This window comes from Sminthopsis crassicaudata, chromosome 4 (genome assembly GCF_048593235.1).
Source record: "Sminthopsis crassicaudata isolate SCR6 chromosome 4, ASM4859323v1, whole genome shotgun sequence".
Taxonomy (NCBI): domain Eukaryota; kingdom Metazoa; phylum Chordata; class Mammalia; order Dasyuromorphia; family Dasyuridae; genus Sminthopsis; species Sminthopsis crassicaudata.
This window is the reverse complement of record NC_133620.1, coordinates 133,010,945-133,038,281: the sequence shown is the minus strand read 5'-3', so window position 1 is coordinate 133,038,281 and position 27,337 is coordinate 133,010,945. Positions and strand designations below refer to the sequence as shown.

The following is a 27,337-nucleotide window of genomic DNA, read 5'->3' as shown; positions in this document are numbered from 1 at the left end:
CAAAATTTAAGAGTTTATAAGGAGTTGACATAGCACGTCTTAAGAAGATAAAGCAGGGAAAAATAGGTTAGATACAGAAGAGATCTGTGTTAGAGGCAACACAAATTTAAATTTTAATCAATTTGCAAGAAATCTCAAGGAGGGAAGGCCTAAAAGAACAAAAAAGTGTTATGGATAATCTAGCTCTCTCTTGGGTTAGAGAGGTGTGTGTATGTGTCTATGCTTGCACACATGTGTATGTGTTCATGCACATGAATTTGATATGGATTGATTTCTTCAGATTACTCTATACTGTCCTATCCTCTGTCCATAAATTCTTTGTACCAAAGAGGTCAACAATGATTTATTTTTACATTTTATAGTATAGTATATATTATTTCTGGATAGAAAATAGATGTGGAATTGGGAAACCTAAATCCTTATGATAATAATAATATTATTATTATTGCTATCCCTGTTTTCCAAATCCCAAATGTTTTCCAAATTCCAAACAAAAGGAATTTTTGAGAAATTATACTGCTTTCTCATTATCATAGAGCTAGGAAGTGTCTGAAGAAGCATTCAAACTCAGGTAATCTGGTTCCAAATCCATGTCTTTCCTATCCTGACCCTGACTTTGTCACTAAGTATGTCCCATTTTGTTAGTCACTTAAATCCAATGGATCTTTGTTTACTCATCTGAAAGACGACTTCAAAGAATCTTTTAACTCTTAATTCTATATAATTCTATGATCTTACACAGAGGCTATAGTTAAAGTTCTGGATTTATTGTTTATAATACATAATAACAACAGAATTATGTAATGATCAACTGTGATGGACTTGGCTCTTTTAAACAATGAGGTGATTCAAGTCAATTTCAATAGATTTTTTTTTTAATTAAAGTTTTTTTATTTACAAAACATACACATGGGTAATTTTTCAACATTGACCCTTGCAAAACCTTGTGTTCCAAATTTTTCCCTCCTTCCTCCTACTCCCTCCCATAAATGGCAGGTAATCCAATACATGTTAAATATGTTAAAATATATATTAAATCCAATATATGTATACATATTTATACAGTTATCTTCTTGCACAAGAAAAATTGAATCAAGAAGGAAAAAAAAACCTGAGAAAGAAAACAAACAACAAGCAAACAACAGAGAGTGAGAATACTATGTTGTGGTCCACACTCAGTTCCCACAGTTGTCTCTCTGGGTGTAGATGGCTCTCTTCATCACAAGATTATTCAATAAATTTTTCATGGAAAGAGCCATCTGCATCCAGAGAGAGAAGTATGGGGACTGAATGTGGATCAAAGCATGGCATTTTCACCTTTTATTGTTATTGTTGTAATTTATTGCTTGTTTTTTAAAAATGTTTTTCCTCCTTTTGATCTGATTTTTCTTGCACAGTATAATGAATATGGAAATATATTTAGAAGAATTGCACATGTTTAATCTATATCGAATTGCTTGTTCTTTAGGGAAGGCGGAGGAAGGTTTTGCAAGGTGGATGTTGAAAACTATCTTTACATGTATATGGCAAAATAAAATACTATTAAATATAAACAAAAATGTATAAATGCAAAAAAGAGGAGTTATTGTTGTTCATCCTTCATTTTTAAAGAGGACCAAAGATATCACTTGGATGAATTATGTGTGAATTGGATTGTCATTAACCTCAATCTCTTTTCGTGAGTTGAAGAAGTCCAGTGGCAGTATAAAAGTCAAGATGCCTGGCAATGGCCCAGGATGCAGTGGATGATCCTGGAGTCTTTGATGTTTGATCAAGCTCTAAGTGTTCTACATCATCTGCCTTAGCTACCATTGGAACAATTGCTCTCATCCCCCATTCCTCAGGAGACAAGGAGTGAGGGAGAAGTCTTCACATGCTTGAGGTACACATCCACTATCTCACCTAAAGATTTGAGGCTTATCAAGGTCAGCCATTATGAGCCAGTCTCTTGTCAGTCACATATGCATATACAAACACTGCTGTCATAAAGTTTTTGAAATGCTTTCTAAAAATAAATGAGGATTCTAAGGAAAAGGATGTCTTCTCTACCATGCTGCTTACTACTGGCTCTGTCTAGATTATTAAAGAGAAAGTCTCATAAGTAGCTTAAATATAGTTAGAAATGATTGTAGAAAAGATCAGCATAATTACTAGCTAGGACTTTATGGTCTTTGTGCAATCATTAGTAGCATAGTTAAAATACTTTTGATCATGATTTGGGCAGATTTAGTGCAAACTGTAGAGGGCAAAAGCATTTTTTTTATGCCAAATGATTTTTGAAAATTATTTACAATATTTTGAAAATTATTGAAAAATTGAATTTCTCACTGAAGTTAAAGTTAAGACCTTTGGGCATTGATTAAGTTACCTTTTTACAATGTATAAGACAGTGACTACATCCTTTACCTTCATCTTCAATTGAAGCAATCACATCTATTCAAAGTAACTCTTCTTTTTAGGAGACAGTTCTCAAAGTGTGGTCTGCTGACCCTTGGATGTTACTAAAACCATTTAAAGAGATCTATCTATGAGATTTGCAATGGATTAAATATAGAAACAGGTTTAAGAATCCAGCTGTTTATGAAGCCAGACACTAAAGAGATTTGTAAAAAATAATATATGTCAAATATTGTCACTCTTCTAATTTTTTTTGATTGGGGAAATATGATTATTTTTCATAAAAGCATCTAATTTATGGTAAAGTGTAATGAGTTTATTATTGCTATTTTAAATGAATTGATAAATATTTTATTTATTTATATATTTTTAAAGGTTTTTATTTTCAAAACATATGCATATATAGTTTTCAACATTCATCCTTGCAAAATCTTGTGTTCTAAATTTTTTCTCCCTCCTTTCTCTCCAACCCCTCCCCAGATGACAAATAATCCAATATATGTTAAATATGTATAATTCTTCTACACATATTTTCATACTTATAATGTTGCACAATATAAATCAGATCAAAAAAGAAAAAAAAAAGCAAGCAAATAACAAAAAAAGGTGAAAATACTATATTGTGATCCACACTCAGTCCCCACAGTCTTCCCTCTGGATGCTGATGTCTTTCTTCATCACAAATCTTTTGAAATAGGCCTAAATCACCTCATTGTTGAAAAGAGCCATGTCTGTCAGAATTGATCATCATATAATCTTCTTGTTGCTGTATACATTGATCCCCTGGTTCTGCTCACTTCATTTAACATCAGTTCATGTAAGTCTCTCTAGATCTTCCTGAAATCATCCTGCTGATCATTTCTTACAGAACAATAATATTCCATAACATTCATATACCACAACTTATTCAGCCATTTTCCAGCTGATGAGCATCCACTCAGTTTCCAGTTCCTTGCCATTACAAAAAAGGCTGCTACAAACATTTTTGCACATGTGGGCCCTTTTCTTTCTTTTTTTTTTTAATAATCTCTTTGGGATAGAGGCCCAGTAGAGACACAGTTGGATCAAAGGATATGCACAATTTTATAGCCCTTTAGCCATAGTTCGTTATCATTCTTCAAAATGGTTGGATCAATTCACAACTCTACCAACAAGGTATTAGTGTCCCAGTTTTCCCATATCCCCTCTAACATTTGACATTATCTTTTCCTGTCATCTTAGCCAATTTGAGAGGTGTGTAGTGGTATTTCAGAGTTGTCTTAATTTGCACTTCTCTGAATAATAGTGATTTAGAGCATTTTTTTCATAAGACTAGAAATGGTTTTAATTTCTTCATCTGAAAACTGTTCATATCCTTTGTCCATTTAGAACTGATAAATATTTTAATAACTTATTAGTTTTAATTTCTACTATGGTAGATAGTAACAGATATAAGCCACATAAACAAAAGTTCTTGGGAGTTCTCAGTACTTTTTAATGGTTTAAATGTTTTTTGAGATGGAAAAGTTTGAGAAGTATAAGTAGTATAATGCAATGGTATTTCATTGCCTTGAAGCTTCCTTATAAATTAAGAACCTGAACTCACATGTTTGCAGAACTTAGATATGTCCACGGATCTTTAAACTCATTAATGTTAGTATTTTCTCCAATAATAAATATCGCAACTCATTTTTGCTTGCCTATTCTATGATTATCAGCCATGTCCTCCTAGAAGTTTGCCACAGAGGATCCTCCACCCTGTGTTTAGGGATGTTCACATATCCTTTTTATACTGAAAGAACACTAAGGGATTATGAAGACTATTCCTCATTCTCCCTATATGTGTGTCTGCAGTACATTGATGATATAGATGTGACTGGACAACATATTCTGGGTCTGAAAAGTGCCCAAGCTGATCATAATGGCAATTTTCTTTAATAATACATGCCTCTCACTAGTGTAAGCTTAGTGTGTATGAAAAAGAGGGAGGAAGAATGTTATGGTGGAAAGAATGCTGGACTTGGAGTCAGAAGACTACTAATTCCATCACTTTAAAAAAAATGTTTTATTGTATACTTATTTTGTTTTTTTCTCCCTCAGTATTTTATTTTTTTATTACATATATAGTTTTCAACATTCATTTTTGTAAAATTGAGTTCCAAATTTTTTCTCCCTTCCCCTCTATCCTCCCTCCTCTCTAAGATAGCAAGTAATCTAACATAGACTATGATATACAATCATTTTAAACATATTTCCCTATTTGTCATGTTATGAAAGAAAAATCAGACCCAAATGGAAAAGCTCCATTACTTACAATAAAATACTTTCACCCTTTTGTGCCTCAGTTTCAACATTTGTAAAATGAGGATAATAGCACTTATATTATCTACCTCAGAAGGTTGTGAGAGAGCTCTAAAAAGCCCATCCTCTTGACTTTCTAAGTCCAATTCACACTGTCAGTGTGTTCCCAGAGGTAGGCTATTAAAATTTCCCTCAGTGATCTAGGAGTAATCCTGAGGGTATGAAGAGTAGTGCAATAGTTTTGAACCTCCATTGGTAAGCTTACCCTCCATTATATTAGTTAATATCAATTGATCAGTCAGGCTTAATTAGCTTTTGGAAACAGATATTTACTAAGGAGGTACAGTAAGAGCATTTGATATAAAACATCGCTCTTTCTTCCCATCAAAGTCTGTGACATACAAAGAAGCCTCTTCTGTACTGAGGATGTGACTAAGATGAAGATAAAAAAGCCAGATACTTTAGAAAATGTTATCCACAGCCAGAAAGACAGGTTATGGATCGAGACATAGTATTTTCACCTTTTTTGTTTATTTGTTTGCTTTTTCTTTCTCATGTTTTTTCCCCCTTTTGGTCTGATTTTTCTTGCACAACATGATAAATATAAAAATATGTTTAAAAGTATTGTACACGTATAACTTGAATCATATTGTTTGCTGTTTTGGGGAGGTGGGGGAGGGAGGGAGAAAAATTTTGGAACATAAAGTCATATAGGAATGAATGTTGAAAGGTATCTTTATATATATTTGGAATGATGGAATACTAGTGAGGAAAAAAAAGAAAAAGAAAAAAAGTAGAAAATAAAGCCAAATCCTTTGGTATTTCAAAGTTCATAAGGTCCTTTTGTAAGGGGGAGGGAAGAAACCAGGACAAGACAACTGAACATAAAAATGTTTATAGCTTCCTACAGGGCATGACCAAGTCCCTCAACAGATCTGAACAGACTTCCTATCAAACCTAATTGAAATAGGGCAATGTCCAGGCTTAGTCACATCTCTGATTGATTCAACTGAAATGTGTTTTCACCAGATAAAGGTTATCAGGTGAGGCAAACTGGGGGCACTTAAAAATGTTTAACAATGCCTCTTTGAGGAAACCTGTATGTGAGAGCCACTTTTTAAGTTTAATATGCATTATTAACATTTTCTCCATCACTTTCTTAACTCTAACAATCAACAAAATAAAAAACCAATCAGCCAGTTCCAACACCCTCCCTCTCTCATGGGACTCATTCAACCCTCACCTGTACAGTTATAATAAAGTAAGTTTTTGTTGGGCAATTTGCCAGTGTTCTTGATAATCTTTTCATGAGCAAATAAATGTCACATCTTAAAATCTTTTAAAGAGGAGAAGTGGTAACAGAAAAGGAGAAGAGAACAAAATCTAAATCAATCAATTGGTTCCCAACTCACATGTTAAAACAGTCTTAATGGGATCCACATGACAGGAGACCTGAAAAAGCCCAACTAGACATAGTGCTACAATGAAGTCTGACTAAATTAAATCCTAGGAAAATTTTGTTGCTATGATATGAATTTTAGAGTTTTCAACTAATAATGTCACTAATGTTGCTTTTACTTCTATTGAATCTCTTAGGATATTGAGAAATCATGGAAAAAATATCTCAGGCAGTAAATAGTCCTAGGTATAGTAATTTCAAACCTCTGAAGATGAATAGATCACCCATAATGGGAAATGGGCCCCTTGCAAAGTTCTCATCTGGAAGTAACACCTCCCTAATGCAAACATTTTCTTCTCTTGTGTGTGGTTTCAGTTCCAAGCCAAACCCGTTCTACTGCATGCTTTTGTTCATTTCCAAAGAGAGAAAGAGAGAGAGAGAGAGAGATCTGAATCAGCTTGCAATGGTTTAAAAATCTACTTAATTCTTTCATGACTTAAATGGCCCTTTTCATTTGAAAGTCTTTGAGGGGTTCTTTATCACAAATGACAAAATTAACATCTAACTAGACATGATAGTAAGAGAAATAGGTTCATCTTGTAGTGCTTTACCAACTTTTTATTGGTTCTCTAAAGGCTGTGAGTTAGGATGGAGAGAGATGAAAGGTCACTAGATTTAGTAAATCACCAAGAACTCTGTGCATGAAACCTAACCTCTAGCTTGCAACACTGCTCCATTCCATCTTTTACTTCCCTATTAAACCTAGTCATAACATTACTTATTGTGGCTTTTCTTCCCATTCTATCTGAAATCCTCATACTAGTTCAGTTCTAAACAAATGATCAAGGTTTCACTAAGTAACTTTGAATATTTATTGTCAACTCAATTTTACCTTTGTCCCATGAAAATGGTTAGGATATGATCTTTGTAAAAGTAAAAGAAACAATAAAAGAGCAGACATTGAATTGGAGCCAAATTAAGTAGGCAACTTGGTATAGAGGAAAGAAACTAATGTTAGGAATCAGAGGATCCAAAATCAATCCTAGTTCTGCCATTTAATATCTGTGTGATCTTAAGGAAATCATCCAACTTTTCTGGGGTGAAATTTTTTCATTTGTAAAGTGAGGGGGTTGGACTCTAAAGCTCCTCTCAGCTCAAAATCTATGAGCCTGAAAGAGTTTTATACTATTTTCTGGGGTGAAATTTTTTCATTTGTAAAGTGAGGGGGTTGGACTCTAAAGCTCCTCTCAGCTCAAAATCTATGAGCCTGAAAGAGTTTTATACTATTTTGTTTTCTTGTCTGCCCTATATTTTCACAGAATTCTTTAGTTCTTATATGTATTTATGTCCTTATGTCCTTTTATGTCCTTTATGTCCTTATAAGTATTATATGTCCTTATATATTATCATATGTATTTTTTCTGCATTCCTTTACTCTTCAGAGATGCCCATGCTTAGAAAAGGGACAAAGGAGGCAGTATACCAGTACTTTGAGTCATGACATAGATATACTGAGTCACCTCCAACAGAAGCTCATTGTTAAAATGTCAGAATAAAAATTTATATCTCTGAAACTGACAAGCTACAAATCAATACTTCATTTTATTGTTTGTTGTCTAGACTTTAAAAAGTATTGATAATATAAATATATTTTATTTATTAGTTGTCTAGAGTTAAGAAAGTATTGATAATGCAAATAAACTTAAAAATGGTTGTGGGTCCATTTTTCTTGGAGAGTTGGTTGTTAAATATTTATCGGGATTCCCCTAAGTCATAGAGATTGTTGGATGCTTGACTCCTTCACCAAAATGGAATCATTTTCTACCCTTTTAAAAACAGACCCACAAAAACCAAAACCTAAAAACAACTTTTGTTAGTGAAAGAAATAATAGATTTTGCTAGGTGGTACTGTCATGGAATATTGAACTCAGGAAGCCCTGAGTTGGAATCCTGTCTCAGATATTTACTTACTGTATGACTGTGCATGTCACCTGACCTCTCTCAGCCTCAGTTTCCACAATCTACAAAATGGGTTTAATAATAACCTCATCCAGGATTCTTGTGAAGATCAAATGGGATAATATATAAAGTGCTTTACCAACATTAAAGCACTATATAAATGCTATTATTATTATCTCATGGGAATCAATGAGAGTTGCTTTTTTAAAAGTTATTAAAGTTACCAGTGTTTGATATAAATAGAATAATTTTGTTGTTTGCATGCCATAGGCATATATATAGGCAACTATAGCAACACTGTAATGTGGGATTTGTGATAAGCCATGACTTAGAAGGGATGCCCTCCCCATGACTCATAATATGCAGACTAAGGACATGTTGAGATTTGATTTTTAAACACAACAGAAAAAAAGTTCCTATTTTAAAACTCCATGGGCAACTTGATGAAATGCATGGAGAGAAATTGTTGGTAAACATAGTGGTACGCCAAAGTTTGGGAAGAAAAGGACCATTGAGGCTGTTCAGAAAGTCCAGCAAATGACAGTAGCACTAGAGACCCCCTTGTGTCCTTGATCTAATATTACACTGTTACCTTCCTCACAGGTAATAAATATGATACAGCCAGGATAGTTGTTATGCTGGGTGCAATGCACTATAAGCTCTCACTTTCTGAACAAGCTATGGAGGGAGGCAAGGAATGAATTCTAAATATGCTCATGTAGCCTAGTGAGAGGAGGGATTGCAAGAAAGAAATGGTCTGGTTAACATTAGGAAAATGGATTGGTAAATGCAGGGAAACCTGTTGACTTCTCTGGGCAAGATTTCAGAAGGACTTAGTTGAACTAGACTCCAAGCTTGTCTGGACAGAACTATAACTAGGAATCATTTTACCTGGGGCAAAAATAGTGGAGGAGGAGACAGGTACAGAGAGTAATGTGAACAAAGATTCAATTAAAACAGGAGGATAGTCTGTCCCCCAGATAGTCCAGCTTGCTCGAAGGATAAAAGGAATTCTTAGGGCTTGAAGCCTTTAGGAAAGGGGCTCTATGATGACAGGATCCTAGCTGAGAGAGTGGGGCTGTATGAGGGCATAGTGTCATGTCACAATGGCACAGGCAGGCAGATGAGCACGAGGGTAAGGAGCTTCCCTCCTCATTCCCTAAAGAAGCAGAGCATGTGGATGTCAGCACTCAGGTAAGAGACAACTGATTTGATGGAGGATCTCCAAACGTATAAGGAATCCATTCATGTGTTTCATAACTAGGTAATCAAACCAGAAGCAGCAGGACCCACTTTCTGCCATTCTTCAAAGCCCTTTGAGGTTGTAGAATCAACCTCATGGGACTATTCTCTTGTGTTTCTCTTGAGACATGAAACCATTTGGGGAAGATATGTACCTCTTTTCTTCTTGAGGTCTCAGAGCTTCTCTTGCTGGTTACTTCCAATGTGTTATCGCCTCAATGGTCATAAAGTTCTTTATGCTTAAATTAAAATCATTATCTTAAGATCATTGCCTCCATTTAATTTTTTCCTGATGTGAGAAAACTGGTTAGTAACCTTATAATTATCTAGGCAGCTAGGGGGCTCAGTGGATAGTGTGCTGGACCTCAAGTCAGGCAGATCTGAATTCAAATGTGGCCTTAGATACTTGATAACAATGTTCCATCAGTTTCTTCATCTGTAAAATGGGGATAACAATAACACCCATGTGCCGGGGTTGTTAGGATAAAATGAGATAATTTTTATAAGTTGTTTTGCAAACCTTAAGGTCCTACATAAGTGTTAGCTATTACTATTATTATTATTATGTTTAAGAATTGAAAGAGAGAAAAAGATCATCTAGTTCAACTCCTTTATTTCACAGATAAGTAAACTGAGACCCAGACAGAAAACATGATAGTTACAAATGTAATAAGGGAAAGAAAATGTTTTTTTAATATAAATAAAACAACTCTCCTTCCAGACAAACATCTTCAGAGACATGGGGTAGGGGATCAGGATAGCACCATACACCACTGAGGGGCAGGTTGAAATTTGGTGGAGGCTAGGAACAGATGAAATGGGGAAGAGAGGGCAGGCTCCTCCATCTCCTTTTGGCTTTCTTTCAGCTCCATCCACCCTGCTCTTAAAATTGAACACAGTTGCCTTTTCCTATTGCCCCCCTCTCTCAAACTAGAAAATTCCTTATTTTAATTAGGTCTCAAGTTAGCCTTCTTTTATCCAAGGTAATCTTAGTTCCTTTAACTTTTCCTCCTAGGGCATATGTTCCCATATCTTTGCTATTGCTGTTTTGGTAATACTTCTGACATTTCTCTGAAAGATTTAAAAATGAAAAATTTTTATTGGTACTTTTTTGTTTTTGTATAATATTTATTTCTGAAAATATGAATGTGTACACACACACATATATACATACATACATACACACATATAGAAAAAGAGGAAGAACACATTGGTGAATGTAAGTGATCTAAGAATAAAAGAAATAGAAAATAGAAACAAATTTACTTAAAAACAAAGAATAGAGAGAAACAAAGGCCTCATTCTTAACAACAACAACAAAAAAAGACCCAAATTGGATGCAGCACACTAAAAAGGCTGTTCAGTAAAGACTTCTGTAACATATACAGTACTGAACCTGGAGTCAAAAAGAACTATCTAAATTTGTAAACTGTCTCAGATTCTTAGTTTCTTTGGGCCTCATTCCTTCAACTTTAAAATTGAGGAGTTTGGATTTGGTGACCTCTAAGGTCCTTTCCAGCTCTAAATCTGTGCTAAACATTTACTGATATTTTAATGCCATACTCCTTTCTACTAATCTAAATATCACATTAGTTAAACAAACACTAATTTTCATTTTTAAAAGTATTTTATTTTTCCATATACATGTACATACATGTTTTTCAACACTCATTTTTATAACATTTTGTATTCTATATTTTTCTCCCTTCCTCCTTTATCTCCCCCCTCTCCAAGACAGCAAGCAATTTGATATAGATTTTAAATATATTTACATATTTGTCATATTGTGCAAAAAAAATCAGATCAAAAGGGAAAAATCATGAGAAGCAAAAACAAACAAAAATAAGAAAACAAACAATAACAACAACAAAAAGATGAAAACACCATGCTTCACTCCACATTCAGTCTCCATAGTTTTCTCTCTGGATATGGAGGGCATTTTTCATCTCAATCTATTGGAATTGCTTTGAATTATCGCACAAGCACTAAATTTCTAGCTAATAATTCCACTCACTTAATTCAACAGATTTTTTATTAAAGACTCTCTATATGCTAGGTACTATAGTAGGTACCGGGGAGACAGGAAGATAAATGAGACTGTCCTTTTCCTCAACAAATTTAAATTCTGCTAGGGGTTGGGAGAATAATGCAATACATATACTCATAGGTAAATACAAAGCATGCATAAAAATATATGATTTTAGTTGAAGTGAAGATTGTTAAATGTTTTTCAACTCCCTTGTTTCACAAAGTCCTGAAGTTTTGAGTTTCCACACTGTTCAAAAAAAGAAAGAAATAGAAATTATTTAAGACTAAACTAATTTTATATATGGTTGTATCTTAAGTTATAGCAATTTTAGATATCAAAAAAATAATACACTTTTTTCTTCTTACTGACATTTCAATATAGGTGAAATCCTGACAATCAGGCCCAGTTGCCTATTAGTGTTCCATTAAACTCTTACACTTAGTTAAAATTAATTATAAAAATCTTAATTAAATGAGATCAGCTCTGAAATATGATGGTACAACTCTTTTGCTCTTCCACTTGATCTGGTATGAGTGTTCCAATTTTGTGCAATTTTATTATAACTTTTACTACTTTGTTATATAGTCTAGTACTGTACTACTACTTTTCTTGACTTATTCTCCATTTGTGAACTTATCATTGTTTAAATGAAACTTTACTGATTTCACACCCATGAATTTTCTTTGTATGGTATAATGGTGGCAGAGACCCTTGCCATGAAGGCAGAAAGGCCAGCAGTGATACTAGTTTTGTCTCTTCTTCTGAAGTGTTACTAGTACCTTATAGAAATTTATATTAGATTTATTTTGGTAATTTTTATAACTTGGTTCTAGTCACTGAAGAATGATGGAAATGATGGAATTGGAGGAAAAAATGAAAATAAATTTAAAGTTTAAATTCAACCTCAAGAACACTCAATGATAGATGATGTGTTTGGGGATATCCTACTTGAACTCTAAAAATGATTTATTTCAATTCAGCACTAGTAGTAGACCTTGGAAGATACTGCAATAGTGGCAGCTTTTAGCCCAGAGAAGATGAGTGGGGTCAGATAAATGGTCAAAAAGAGATTAAAGGGGAGACTTTTGTTTATACCAGGTGCAGCTGGTACTGACTGGCAACTCTATTGTCCATACAATTGTGTCTCAATTCCAGGATGGAGAGGAACTCTTATGATTGGTCACAAGGGAGCAAGGGCTCTTATTTCAGTTCCAAGGCAGAGAGAAGTGCTAGGGTTTGCAACTGCAGGTGAGAAAGGGACTGGTTGAGAGTTCTAAGGCTAAGAGAAGTGCTAATGTGACTGTAGGGGAAGGGGGGGCGGGGGGGGTTTCCTGGGTAAAGACCACAGCACAGGCTAGGAGAATAGTGACCACACCTCTCCCTGGATCACACCACCTTGGAAACATCAAAAATTTATGGACCCCAAAACTTGCTCTGAAAACAACAGTATGAAAAAGCCTGAATCTTGGGACAGTACCTCTCCAGCTCTAGGTGATCAAAGACCAACTCTAACAGAAAGTTAAAAGTCAAGAAATAAGCTGGAAAAATGAGTAAACAACCAGAAAGGAATTTGACCATGAAAAGTTATTATGATGGCAGAGAATACACAATCTCAGTAAACAACAATATGAAAACAGCTAAGTGTAAAGTCTCAAAGGAAAATGCTAATTTGGATATAAGCCCAAAAAGGATTTCTGGAAGTGTTAAAGAGATAGATTGGTAGAGGAAAAATTGAGAAAAGAAATGAGAGTGACATAAGAAAATTATGAAAAAAAGTTAATAGCTTGGTAACAGAAGCATAAAAATACTAAGAAATTAACACCTTAAAAAACGGAATTGGCCTAATGGTAGAGGAGTTATAAAATTTCACTGAAGAAAAGAACTCCTTAAAAAGCAAAATAGGCTAAATGTACATAAAGCGGTACAAAAGTTCATAGAAGAAAATAATTTCTTATAAATTAGCATTGAGCAAATGGAATCTAATGACTCTATGACTGAGAAATCATTTAAAAAGTGAAAAGAATGAATAAAAATAAAATAAAATGTGAAACATTTCACTGTAAAAAGCTAACCTGGAAAGTAGATTAAGGAGATATAACAAGAATTATTGGACACCTGAAAACCATGATCAAAAAAAAAAAAAAAAAAAAAAAAAAAAAAAAAGAGCCTAGATATCATCTTTGAAATATATAGGAAACTGAGTCAAATTATAAAACAAGAGCCATTCTTCAATTGATAAATAGTCAAAAGATATAAATAGGCAGTTTCCAGGAGAAGGAATTAAAGCTATCTATAGTCATACAAAAAAATGCTCACTCACTATTGATTGAGAAAAACACAAATTGAAACTCTGAGATACCACGTTAATCCTTATCAAAAATAACAAATGATGGAGGGTAAAAGAGGAAACAGGTACACTAGTGATGTTGGTAGATTTGAAAACTGGTCCAATCATTCTGGAGAACAATTTGGAACTATGCCCAAAGGGCTGTAAAATTGTGCATACCCTTTGACCCAGTAATACCACTATTAGCTCTGTACCCCTAAAGAGCTCAAAGGAAAAAAACCCAATCTATAAAAATATTTGTAGCAGCTCTTTTTGTGGCATGTGATTATAATGGAGTAATATTATCTTGTAAGAAATGATGAGAGAGATGGTTTTAGAAAACACATGAGAAGACAAGTGAATTGATGCAAAGTAAAATGAGCACAACTAGGAGATTATTGTTAACAGTAATGTTTAATCATTAATTAATATTAATCAAGTAGGCAAGACTTAGCTATTCTGATCTACATAATAAAGTAAGACAATTCCAAAGAACTCATGCTAAAAAATGCAATTAACTTCTAGAGAAAAAAAGGATGAACTCTGAGTGCAAATAGAAGCATTATTTTCTCACTTTATTTTTCTTTCTTTTTTATGATATGGCTAATATGGAAATATGTTTTGTATAATTTCATATCATAATTGATAGATTATTACTTGCCTTCTCAGTGGGTAGGAAAGAGGTGGAAGGGAAGGAAGAGAATTTGAAACTCATTTTTTTTCCTAAAAGGAATATTTAAAAATAAATATATATATTTTTTTAAATGAAGTTTTTTGGCTAAAATCAAAGCCAACACAAACCAATATAGTACTGTGCTTCAATTTAGGACATAGATAAAAGTCCAACAGAACATGTTCTGCCTTTTTTTTAGTGTCTTATTTTGATTTAATAAAACATAGACAAAACATGGTGAATATCTTTCCTTTCTCAACTTATGTCTTTCAGTTACAATAATACTGATTATAGGCAAGGTACAGATTGGGTATGGAAGCATTGAAGGGTACTTCCTAATGTGATTTTTAAATAAATACATAAATGAAATAAAAAGGGTATGCACTCTTCATGGTACATAGGTATTTTTTTTTGTCTGTCCAGTAATGTGATTTTATCTGGAAAATTTAAAGCCCCTGGTAGGCAGTGCTATATGATGATATAGTTTTCAAATGCAATGGGACATTTGTTGTTCTATTTTCAGCAGAACAGAACTTGCTTTTCAGAAATACTGAAACTAAAAAAAGGATCAATGAGTCAACAGCAGAGAGGTCTAATGTAGATTTCAAGATAAAGAAGTTTAAAAGGAATCAGCAGGCATACTACCAGTGATACTTCAGTGATGCTTGTGTCAGCCTGACACAATCTACCTCCATAAAGCTACATTCTCTTAGAATACTGTTTTGACATGTCTTTGTGGTTATGGTTATGGACAAGATCTGCTGCTTCCTTTAACTCTGTCCCATTGAGAAAGCTGTGGAGCTGTTCCTAGTTAAATAGGTTTAAACTTATAAAAGAACAGGAATGGAAAGGATCTTAGAATTTTATGGAGAGAGAAATAATAAATAAGAAGCAATTGTATTTGTACTTCCTCCAAGTCTTATTTTTATATATACATGCATTTAATTGGTACAAGTGGTAATAAACCTCTAGGCCATGAGGTGAAGACAATCACTGCAGATATCATAAGCTACTCATAACTACTTTCTTGCAGATCCTTTAGGGAAAAAAAGGTCATTTAGATGATTCTATATCATTCAAGGTCCTTCTAGTCCTAACTTGTTATAAGAGCTCATTAGTGAGGTGAATGGTCCTTTTAGTAGTACATACTTGTATTTCAGTAAAATAAAATGATTGAGAAATAGGAAACTCAAACCCATAAGAGTATCAGCTGTTAGCAGATTTTATTTGCAAAATTGTTAATTTACTCAAGTCAATGTGAATGTCATGGTAACAATTTATAATTCACCATCTAATGCAAATAAATAATGGATTGGTCAGAATTTTATTTCCTAGTGATTTCCTAGTCAGTTTTTGGCAAGAGAAAATAGTGGTGATGGGAAGATGACAGTATCCTATTGAAACACAGATTATATCATCAAGAATAAATATGATGTAATATGGGTAGGGATTGTCTTTGCTCTTGAGGGGACCTAGAAAGCAATGTTTCAAGTATCCAGAGTGATGAAATTAGAAAGTTCCTATTGATTGGAAAAAGCTCTAATTATGCTGTTGAATTGTTTTAGTCACTTCTGATTCCTTATTGGGGTTTTCTGGGGCAAGATATTAGAGTGAATTTGCCATTTCCTTCTCTAGGTCATTTTACAGATGAGAAAATTTAGGCAAACAGAGTTAAGTGATTTGCCTGGAGTCACATAGCTAAGTGGATTTAAATTCAGGAAGATGGGTTTTCCTGACTTCTAGTCTGATTCTCTATCCACTATACTACTTAATTGTTCTTCATATGCCCTAATATATTGGGTATGAATTTAGAATAGGAAGAAGAGAGAGACAGTACTTGAAAAGGAGGCAGAAGGAAGATCTGAATGGCATTTGGTAGGAAGCATGAGAAGTCTTGCCTTTAAGTCAGAGGAACCAGAAATCAAGAGCAAAGAGGACCTGGGTTCAAATTCCATCTCTGTTATCCATGTGATAGCCTTGGACAAATCATTTAATCTCTCTGGGGATCAGTTTTTCATCTGTAAAATGAGGAACTATAAGGTTACTTCTTGTTCTTGTTCTGTGATTCCATAATCCTATGAATTTGGTCAATGGATACACGTGATTTCTCTAAGTATAGGTCATTGTGTGCTATTCTGTGACTAAAAGAATTATTGCAAAAAATTCTTTTCAGAGCTGTGATATATCTCTTTATCTTCTAAATATAATAGACAATTTCACAGTTATGCCAAATTATATGTTTAAACAATATGTTGAATATATATATTATTAAGCTGGTCTTCAGCTAATTTTTATAGGAGACATGACTCTGACTGGTTAATGCATAATAGGCCATGCAAAACCATACAGGGATATATCCACCTGAACTTTGCCTGCTTTTTCCACATAAGCAAGTCATAAAACAATAACTAGGTTTCACATTTTTGTAGGGAAATATACTTTGTACTTTTGTCAAAAGGTCTAAATATAGTTTAGGCACTTAAGTTAAGCTTGTGTACAACATAGGAGTTCTTAACCTGAGGACCACAGGGGCAGCTTGTAGAGTTCAGAAGGTCTGTGAACCTAAGTGGGAAAAACAATTCATCTTTATTTGGACTAAATTCTCATTGAAATTTAATCCCAATTAAAATTTTTTAATGGCTCATTTCCTTCAACTTCTTGGCATTAAGTCACAATACTAGCAATACTTGTGTCTTAATCACCAGTAGAAATCACAGACATTCTTACATCATTTTATAGATAATTGCATTATATTCAAAATATTATTTATTTATATTCATCACTATTTTGAAATTACTGTAGTTATTAAGCTGGCTCCTAGACTGCACGTGATCATTGTCTTCCTGTCTATAGAGACTATTGCAAACTAAGTGGTTTCCTTTGTAATCTCTTATGTGTTTTAAAAAACAGTATTCTGAGAAAGGGCTTTGCCAGAATGTCAGAGGAATCTATGATGGATATAAAAAGATTAAGAACCTCTGACTAGATAAAGAATCCCACATCTGACTGAAGTGAAAGTAGAAGAACTTGGAAGAGACATATTATTATATACAAATATTCTCAGCAATAATAATACTAACCAACTCAATTGGCAACTCTAGCTAGAACAAAAACCAGGGCTTTGCCTCAGGAAATTTAGTGGATGTTGAAAATATTTGTATTTCCCTGTCAGATTGGCTAGAATGACAGGGAAAGATAATGGAGAATGTTGGAGGGGATGTGGGAAAACTGGGATACTGATGCATTGTTGGTGGAAGTGTGAATATATCCAGCCATTCTGGAGAGCAATCTGGAATTATGCTCAAAATTTGATAACTGTGCATACCCTTTGATCCAGCAGTGTTACTGTTGGGCTTCTTAAAGAAGGGCAAGGGACCGGTATGTGCAAGAATGTTTGTGGCAGCCCTCTTTGTAATGGCCAGAAACTGGAAACTGAGTGGATGCCCATGAATTGGAGAATGGTTTTATAAATTGTGGTATATGAATGTTATGGAATATTATTGTTCTGTAAGAAATGATCAGCAGGATGATTTCAGAAAGGCCTAGAGAGACTTACATGAATTGATGCCAGATAAGCAGCCTCCAACAGCCAGACTGCCAAATTCCTCAGAGTGGCCTGGGGAAAGGCAGAAACACCCCACCAGCCTTAGCACTTGCCAGACATCACCATAGGACCCTGTCTCAACACCAGGTAAACTGCCAAATCCTTATAACCTGTAACAGCACCAGTCACCACCAAGTCAATCCCCTTAGTGCAGCATTTGCACAGGTGCCAAATGGGTCCTGGAATGAGAACCCTGACACAGTGCCCCTTCCATCCTGGGAGCAGAGTTCAAATTTAAAAGAAAGGAAAAAAGCCAGAGAAGATGAGCAAAAAGCAAAAAAATTAGTCTGACCATAAAAAGCTAATGTCACCATAAAATCAAGATAAAAACTAAGAAAACAACAATGTCAAAACACCTATGGGCAAAACCCCAAAGAAAAATGGGAAATGATCTCAAACCAAGAAAGAATTTATGGAAGAATTAAAAAATGAGTTTAAAATCATATATGAGAGATAGATGAAAAATTGAGAAAAGAAATGAGAGTGATGCAAGAGAATTATGAAAAAAGAATCTACAGCTTGGAAAAAAAAATAATTGCTTAAAAAGTAGAATTGGCTAAATGAAAAAGGAGATATAAAAATCCACCAAAGAAAACAAATCCTTAAAGAGACCACTGGCCAAACAGGGAAAACAAAGTATAAAAGCTAATTGAGGAAAACAACTTAAGTTAGAATTGGGCAAGTAAAAATTAATGACTATGAGACATCAAAGAGTCAACCAAATAAATTCAAAAGAATGAAAAAAATAGAGAAAAGATAAAATACCTCATGGGCAATATTTCATGGGAAAAACTGACTTGGAAAATAGCTGTAGGAGAGACAATATTATAATCACTGGAGTACTTGAAAGCCATTATCAGAAGGAGAACCTGAATAGAATCCTTCAAAAAATTGTCCTGATATCCTGGAACTAAAGGGCAAAATAGGCATTGAAAGAATCACAGGTCACCTCAGGAATGAGATCCCAAAAGAAAAATTCCAAAAAGTACTATATGTGGCCAGAAAGGAAGAAGGCAGGCAACAGTTAGATGATCCTTTGAATAGAGTGCTGGGGGTCAGGAAGACCTGAATTCAAATCCTGCCCCAGACATTTAATAGCTCTGTGACATTGGGCAAACTATTTCACCTCTGTTTGCCTTAATCCACTGGAGCAGGAAATGACAAGTTACTCCAGTATCTTTGCCAAGAAAACCCCAAATGAGGTTATGAAAAGTTGGACTTTACTGAACAATAACAATAAAAAGGAAGAAAACATATTGGTAACTGTGACTGACTCAAGGTAGGTAATAAAAGGAGAATTTTGAAGTAATCCAACCATTCTGGAATTATGCCCCCAAAGTTGTTAAACTGCCTATACCCTTTGACCCAGTAATACCTCTACTCTATCTGTTTCTGAAAATGTTTAGGGAAAAAGGAAAAGAACCCATGTATTTTAAAATATTTATGGCAACTCTTTTTATGTAGCAAAGAACTGGAAATTCCAATCAATTAGGAAATGGCTGAACAAATTTTAATATAAGATTGTGACAACATAATACTATTTGATAAGAAATGATGAGCTCAATTATCTTTGAAAACATGGAAAGACTTGCATGAAATAAAGAAGAGCAAAATAAGAAAAACCAAGAACATATTGTATATCATAACAGCAATATTATTTTAAGAACAATTTTAAGTGAATAAGTCATTTTTATTATTATAATTATCCAAATTAATTATAAAGGTCATATGAAGGAAGACACTATCTGCATCCAGAGAAAGAACTTATAAATATATGTATAGAATGATTATACATTCATACATAAATACATATATAATGTATATTATTAGGCACAAATATGTGTGTGCATATATGTGTGTGTATGTGTATATGGGTGTATATGGGTGTATTTGCAAATATACACATATTTGTGACTAATGGTAGCTGTCTTGGGAAAAGAGAAGAGGGAATGAAGAAAAAAGAAATTTATATGATAACTTTATTATATATAAATGGAATAGCAAGTTTCATGTGTACTTGTTATTATACTGTGTTACAGAAATTCTTATTTTATCCTATAAATTAAAACTAAAATAAAATTTAAAAATAAAACAAACAGGAAGTAGGGAGTTAGGATACAGTCTATTTTTGATACTATGTAATGTTTCATAGATGCACTTCATAGTGATAGTAGGACATTAGGGAACATCTAGTTCAGGAGTTCTTGACTTGAGGTTCATGAACTTGTATTTTATTTTATATATTTAAAAACATTATTTTGAGGAAGGGGTCCCTCAGCTTCACCAGATTGCCAAAAGTAGTCCATGACAAAAAACTTAAAGAACTTTTGATCTGATCTGATTCCCTCATTTTATAGTTGAGGAGTTTGGGCTTTGTTAGGTTATTTGACTTGTCTAAGGTTACAGAGATGCTTGCATACCTGGGATTCAAAGCAAGAATTGACTCCAAATCATGTCCCAGTAGACAGTGATGCTCGTCCATTAAAAAAATTGAAGTCCAGAAATGTGAATTTCCTAAATCCACACAGAAAAGTGAGGTCTAATTGACCTCCATGCTCCTAGCCCAGATTTCTTTATAAGTGCTTTTCCCCTGGCTGCCAGGCCTTAAAATGTAGGGCTACTACTTCCATTTTTGTAGTGTAAGCAATTCTTGTTTTCCAAAAGCCCCTTAGTGATTATCAGTTACATTTTCCTGCTTCATGGGGGTTGGGTAATGAAGGGAGCAAACTTTTAATCAAATATCTACTATGTGCAAGGCAATATACTGAATGCTTTACATCTCAGTATCATTTAATTTGACCTTCACAACAACCTTGTGAAAGAGATGCTTTCTTATTCCCATTTTACATTTGAGGAAACTGAGTCAGACAATCATTAAGTGACTTGTCTATACTACCCTTTTTACAGCTAGAAAGGGTTTGAGACTGGCTTTTATGTAGTATTTCTTGACTTCAGGTCTAGGGTTCTACTCAATGATGACACATGTCTCAGGACTTGTGGTTGTGATGCAGTGGGGTAAGACAACCTTCCAGACAGAAGCAACTCTTATGGTGATTTACATTTTTTTCTTTTTTTTTTTACCCCTTGGTAATTATCTTTTTGTTTCTGGTTTTTTCCTGCAAGTCAAATAATCAAAATTATCATTTTCTGTCTTCCCCTCCTCCTTTTCTTCTTCCCCTTTTTACAGAAGTATCCCAAGTAGTGGCAGTGCTAGATCAAAGGGTATGCACAATGTGATACTCCTTTGGGAAAAGTTCCAAATTTCTCTTCAGTTTGGTTGGATTATTTCACAACTCCACCAACAATGCATTAGTGTCCCAGTTTCCCCACATCCCCTTCAACATTTATCATGATCTTTTCCTGTCATCTTAATTAATCTAAGAAATATGAGGTGGTTTTAATTTGCATTTCTCTAATAGTGATTTAGAGCATTTTTTCATATGATTATAAATGGCTTTAATTTCATTATTTGAAAATTGTTCATATCCTTTGACCATTTATCAATTTGACACAGTTTTTAACATATTTCAGAAATAAGGCCTTTATCAAAAACACTGGCTGTAAAATTTCCCAGCTTTGTTTTTCCCTTTTAATCTTGTTTGTGTTGGTTTTGTTTGTGCAAAACCTTTTCAATTTAATGTAATCAAAGTTGTCTATTTTGTATTTCACAATGTTTTTTAGTCCTTTTTTGGTCATAAATTCCTCCCTTCTCTAAAGATCTAATAGGTAAACTATTCCTTGCTCTCCTAATTTGCTTATGATCTTACCCTTTATGCCCAAATTATGTATCCATTTTGACCTTATTTTATCATGAGATGTGAGAGGTAGGTCTATGCTGAGTTTCTGAAGATGACTTACATTTTTAATCAAATTAATTTGGCCCCATAAAGTATTAATAGATTAAAATACTTGAACTGTCAATGGAACAGCTCCCAAACTATCTATTCCTTCTACCTTAGAATAAGTCATTAAAATTTCTCTATCAGCAAATTGATTCAAGTATGGGGTTAGATGCTGTATTTCAGAGATATCTGCAATTTCAGTAGCCTTCTTGTGGTCTACTAGAAATTCTTGCCTGATCACGGATAGGTCTTCTGTTTAAAGGAGTATCAGACTTTGAAGTCAGAAGAATCATGTTCCTAAATTCAAATTTGACTTCGGATACTTAGTGGCTGTGTGCTCCTGGGCAAGTCAATTAACTGTTTACCTCAGTTGTTCCATCTGTAAAATGAGATGGAGAAGAAAATGGCAGTTGTTGTAGTATTTTTGCCAAGAAAACCCCAAATGGGGCCATAGTTGAAAATGACTGAAAAATGATCAAACAGCAACAATTAACTTTAAGAAGAAAAATAATTTAAATAAACATTTTCATCTAGGTTACTGAATTGTGATTCATAATTGATGAATTTATTGCTCTTCCTACCTTTCTGGTGTTCTTGTAATTTATGTTCTTTTTGGCCTTGGTGGTTCAGTTACATTTTTCTAATTTGCTATTTCTCTTATGAAACACTACATCTTATGCCTCTTTGTGCTTTGCTATATCCATCATGCTTGGAATGCTCTCCTTCTTCACGTTAACCTCTAAGTTTCCTTGACTGTGTTCAAGTCTCAGCTCATTTGCCACCTTCTGCAGGACATGTTTGCTAATCTTCTTCACTTCGAGTTTTCTCTCTTCTGAGTTTATCTTCCATTTACTGTTGAAATTTTCTATATGTTTATTTACATGCTGTCTCCTCATTAGAATATAAATTCCTTGGGGGGAAGGAACTTCATATAGTTCTTAGTATATAGTAAAATTGTTATGCCATTTTTGATAGACTGATGAAAACAGAATTAAGGGAGCCTCAAAAAATATCCCTCAACCTCTAGGGCAATCATGGAATAAAATGGAGGATGGAGAGGTTTTCTTGGGGGGGTAGGGGAAAATTGAAGAAGGATAGAGAATCATGTTCTAAGATGAACCACTCCCATGGCCAGAATCCTAATGACAATAAAGAGTAATAGTAGTGCTTAATCTTACTCGCAACTGGAGCTAGCAATAAAGCCTAAAATCTCTCTTTGCCATAGATTAGAAAAAACAAAGAGAAAGCAAATCAGCCCCACTCTAGAGAAATAAACCAAAAGACCAAGACCCCCTTGTGACCAGGATTTCTTTAGAGCACCAAAATTTAAGATGATGAAACAACAGCAGGGAACTAGTTGCAAAAATGGAGATCCAGGGGAAAAAGTTCTGATTAGAGAGGCAAATACAAGGAATGCAGGGAACTGATGTTCAATTTATCTCCCAAAACTTTAAATATTTTTATAAATGTATTTTAATAATGGTACCTTGTGTTTCTTGCTGCTATGATATGGCAGGTGGCTGGGTTGGGAGCTCAGCTTCATCAACCATCTCAATCTTTTTCTCTCTTGCTAGAGAACAAGAGTAAGCATTCTAGGGTTCCCACAGTTTCTTTCTAGACCAAAGGCAAAAAATTATGTGGTATTGTTTTGTTCAATGGATGAAAAAGAGCATGTTTTGAACTTCCGAAGACCATCAAGTTTTCTGTGAATCAGCAATCTATACGAGTGTCACCACTCCCATGACTCATCCTAGTTTGGAGAAAAACCATGAGAGCTAGGATAGGGTCCAAAAATTTCTCCAGATTACTAAAGGAGTCCATGACACAGAAAAGGCAAAGAATCCCTGAAAATTATCTCTTAAGGCTTATTATAACTCTTAATATATGTTATTGTTTGTCCTTCATTGGAAGAGAACCAATGACATCATGGGACAATGTCTCCATACTCAAGTGATTTGGATTTAAGTTAGGCAGAGTTGCACAAAGTCATTAGTTTAACTTTTCTCTTTCAGAGTCATTAAAAACTAATAGCAAGACAAAAATCAGGATGACTGGTGATGGCTTGGGATGTAGTGGATGATCTTGATATCTTTGATATCTGATCAAACTCTAAGCACTCCACAGTGTTTGCTTCAACCACCTTCATGGCCATTAGAACAAATTGTTTTCATTCACTCATTCTGCCAGAGGAAACCTTCATATCCCTCTAACTCACCAGAAGTTTGAGGTCTTTTAGTTACCCTCAATGTGGTTTAGTCTGTACTGAGGTGGTTTTATTGGGATATGGCCATTATATAGGTGAGAGTCGGGTGAAGGTGGACACCAAAGGTGGTTGAATAGCCCTAATGAAGGCTTGGCAAGCCCTCACATCAGAGGTGCTAGTTTTCCCTGAATATCCCATACACTGTAGGTCTTTATCTGTGACTATATGGAGATCAAAGCCAGTTATGACCAGAAAAGGAGATGGGATAAATATGTAGTCTTCTCCAGTTTGAATGGAGGCTTAGCCAATAGATATTAATCCTGAGTACTGCACTGGTAGGTGCAAAATATTAAAAGATTCAGAGAAAGACATCCAGTTTATGTCAGGGAGATCCTTTATAGAGGATTTATAGGCAATCATGGATAAGAACTGTACAGGATGAAAAGACATATCAGTGTTACTATTTAGACTGATGAAAAGAATACTTATGAGGTACTGAACCCATCAGAGTAGAAAAAGTAGGTTTCTTCTCTCTATACACTTTTAATTTGGTTCATGGACCGACCATATTATTACTACTCACTTTGAAAGATTTTTTTAAAATCCTTAACATGATCTTTAAAAATTGGAATAATTTTGTTCATATAGTTAATATTTATCATTTTAGAAAAACAAATACCCATTATTTAGAATAAAAATATAAATTTTAAAAATTTATTTCCAGGACACTATTTTCTCCAAAGAATTAGGCTTATTTTTAAAAAGTTTTTTAATTTTTAAAATTTCTATAGATAATTTTGAACATTCACTCTTGCAAAACCTTGTGTTCCAAATTTTTTTTCCTCCCTCCCCCCACCCTCAATCCTAGATGGCAAGTAAACCAATACATGTTAAATATGTACAATTCTTCTACACATATTTCCACAATAATCATGCTCCACAAGGAAAATCAGATCAAAAAGGAAAAAAAATGAGAAAAGAAATAAAATGCAAGCAAACAACAAAAAAAGTGAGAATACTAAGTTGTAATCCATATTCAATCCCCACAGTGTTCTCTCTGGGGGCAGATGGCTCTCTCCACCGTGATCTGGGCTTAATAAAAGCTAGTATTTATATATCACTTTAAGATTTACAAAATATTTTACAAAAATTATATTATTTGACATTCACAGATGATCTTGAGAAGTATTATTATTATTCCTATTTTACAGACAGAAGTTAAATGACTTGCTCAAGGTGATATAGTTTGAGTTCCTATGACTGAATGTGAATTTAATTCTTCCTGATTCCAGGTTCAGTGCTCTATCCTCTGTCCCATTTTATTGCTTCAGGCTTATTTATCTTTAGGTCCTTCAATGTTTTAGCACTATATCCCCCCCACACCATATGAGGTAGTCAATGGGTATTTATTCATTAAAATGAACAGAGTCATTAAAAGGAAGCATACCATACCTGAGATCCTATAGGGTTGGTTTGAATATGGTTTTAATGAAGCGAGGATTGTGAGTCTGATTCCTACTTAGTTTAAATTATTACTTAGAGTGGTAATGCAATAATGACTCATATAGGAGGTTTTAAGGTTTGCAAAGTACTTTACATATATTTTAGCATTTGTTTCTGACAACATTGACATCATTTCCCATTTTACTGTTGAGGAAATAGAATCAGAAAGATTCAGTGACTTGTCAAGATAGCTAATATGGCCGGATTTGATTTAGGTGTAAAGAGTGATATTATAAGCAAATTAGGAGAGCAAGGATAGTTTACCTATCAGATTTTTTAAATTAAAAATATTTTGCACAAAGAAAACCAATGCAGCTAGGATTAGAAGGAAAGCCGAAAACTGGGGGGGGGGGGAGAATTTTTACAGCCAGTATTTATGAAAAAGATCTCATTTCTAAAATAAATAGAGAATTGATTCAAATTTATAAGAATACAAGCCATTATCCAATTGATAAATAGTCAAAAATATGAACAGATAATTTTCAGATGAAGAAATTTAAGCCATTTCTAGTTATATTAAAAAATACTCTAAATCACTTTTGATTAGAGAAATGCAAATTAAAAGATATCACCTCACACCTCTTGGATTGCCTAAAAGACAGGAAATGATAAATGTTGGAGGGGATGAAAAAACTGGGACACTAATGCTTATTGGTAGAAGTGGACTGATCCAATAATTCTAGAGAGAAATTTAGAACTATCCCAATGGGCCATAAAATTATGCATACCCTTTGATTCAGCAGTGTCACTACTTGAGATACTTCTATATCCCAAAGAAATCATAAAAGAGGGAAAAGGTCCCCAAATGTGCAAAAATGTTTGTAGCAATTCTTTTTGTGGTGTCAAAGAATTAGAAAATGAGTAGATGCCTGTCAATTGGGGAATGGCTGAATAAGTTATGGTAAATGAAAATAATGGAATATTACTGGTCTATAAGAAATGATGAGTAGACTAATTTCAGAAAAACCTGGAAAAACCTACATGAATTGTTGCTGAGTGAAGCAAGCAGAACCAGGAAAACATTGTTCATAGCAACAGTAGGATTGTAAAATGATCAAATTCCCCCCCCCCCCCCCTGAGGCTGGGGTTAAGTGACTTGCCCAGGGTCACACAGCTAGGAAGTGTTAAGTGTCTGAGATCATATTTGAACTCGGGTCCTCCTGAATTCAGGGCTGGTGCTCTATCCACTGCACCACCTAGCTGCCCTGTAAAATGATCAATTATGATTGGCTTGGTTCTTCTAAGTAGTTCAGTGATCCAAGGCAATCTCAATAAATTTTGAATGGAAAATGCCATCTGTATCCACAGTGAGAACTATGAAGCCTGAATGTTAATCAATACATACTATTTCCACTTTTTTTTCCTCATAGTTTTTCACTTTTGTTCTGATGTTTCTCTCTCAACATGAAATATGCAGAAATATATACATATATATATATATATATACATATATATATAAATATAAAATGAATGTACATGTATAACAAAAGAAATGTTTTTTACATGTATCTGGGGAAAATAAAAATAAGAAATTTAAAATTCAAAAAAAGAATGAATGGGATATTAATGATAGGCATGTAACATCATTTTTCTGTTTAATAGATGCCATCTCATTTTCAAAAATAACTCCTATAATATTGTTTGGTATTACTATTAACATTCTTTTTGTCTCCCATACTTTTAGTCTTCTCTCATATAACTTTCCCATGTGTACTCTCTGCTTAAACCAAATTTGTTTGCTGGTCATCATCCAAACATTCTTTATACTTTCTTATTGCCTGACTGTTCATTTTGTCCATGTTATTCCTTGTTACAATGAGTTTTCTTCCCTTAAATTTGCCTGCTGAAATCTTATCTATTAGCTCATCCTTCAAGGCCCC

The 27,337-nt window shown here is 34.1% G+C and overlaps 1 protein-coding gene across 4 annotated transcripts in view; it reads right to left on the bottom strand.

The window, feature by feature from the left end:
- Positions 1–11,291: 11,291 nt before the first annotated feature.
- The window catches only part of RSPH3 (radial spoke head 3), a 113,331-nt gene continuing 97,285 nt past the window's right edge, over positions 11,292–27,337 (bottom strand). For 2 of the 4 annotated variants that reach the window (XR_012489143.1, XR_012489145.1), the window contains 2 exons: positions 23,238–23,365; positions 11,292–11,552 (listed from right to left, as the gene is read on the bottom strand). The gene's annotated coding sequence lies outside the window, so the exon portion shown is untranslated. The remainder of the gene's footprint in view (positions 11,553–23,237; positions 23,366–27,337) is intronic. The other 2 variants (XM_074309410.1, XM_074309406.1) reach the window with 1 other exon arrangement.